Source organism: Gavialis gangeticus, unplaced genomic scaffold, assembly GCF_001723915.1.
Source record: "Gavialis gangeticus isolate Ggan-Ray unplaced genomic scaffold, GavGan_comp1, whole genome shotgun sequence".
In the NCBI taxonomy this organism is placed as follows: Eukaryota; Metazoa; Chordata; order Crocodylia; family Gavialidae; genus Gavialis; species Gavialis gangeticus.
In genome coordinates, this window is record NW_017729032.1 from 133,402,416 (window position 1) to 133,403,217 (window position 802).

Sequence of the window (802 nt, forward strand, 5' to 3'; positions counted from 1 at the left end):
GTTATTATCTCTGCGTATCTAAATATATCCACTGGTCCACAGCATTCAACTAGCAAGCTGTCTAAAATTAAAAAAAATCCAAGAAACAAACAAACAAAAAATCAGTTGCTGCCCGCAGGTGCTTGTTCACAATCACAAAATAGAAGTTACTGCTTCCCCTTAGCCCCAGGCACCTGGCTGCACCCCTAAACTGATGAGTCCTGTAAGAGGGGGTGAAAAGTCAATTAACTTAAATGGATTTACACTATATTACATCACAGCTGAGTATAGCTCAGTATATATTTAAAAACTAGTATCCCACTTTTTATTTCCTTTTATAACAGTATATCCTTTTTGTAGTATCCCTTTCTAACATTTAAATTCATAAAAGAAAAAGTTTCAAAAACATTGAATAAAATCTGGGAAAGGCATGAGGAAACACATGTCTAATGTGGTAAATAATCTGTTTAAATGTACCATTTTATTTTATTTTTCTCTGTATAACTGTGCATGCACACACATGCATGTGCACACACACGCAGAAGAACACACATTTCATTCATTTAAAACACCTATCTTGTATGTGCAATGTGAGTGACTTAACTTTATTGATACTACCTTAGATTTTGTGTTCCTGGAAGTATTTTAATTTCTACTCTGCAACCTGGGTGCTGCAGAAACTGATTAATTTTCTTCACTTTATGCACTGCGAGTGTGTACAGCTGTTCACCCACTTATATTAAGACACCTAAACATAGTTTAGAAACAGCACATATACAGCTGTTCACTAGTCCTGATGTAAGTAACTCAAGGTGGGTGTCGG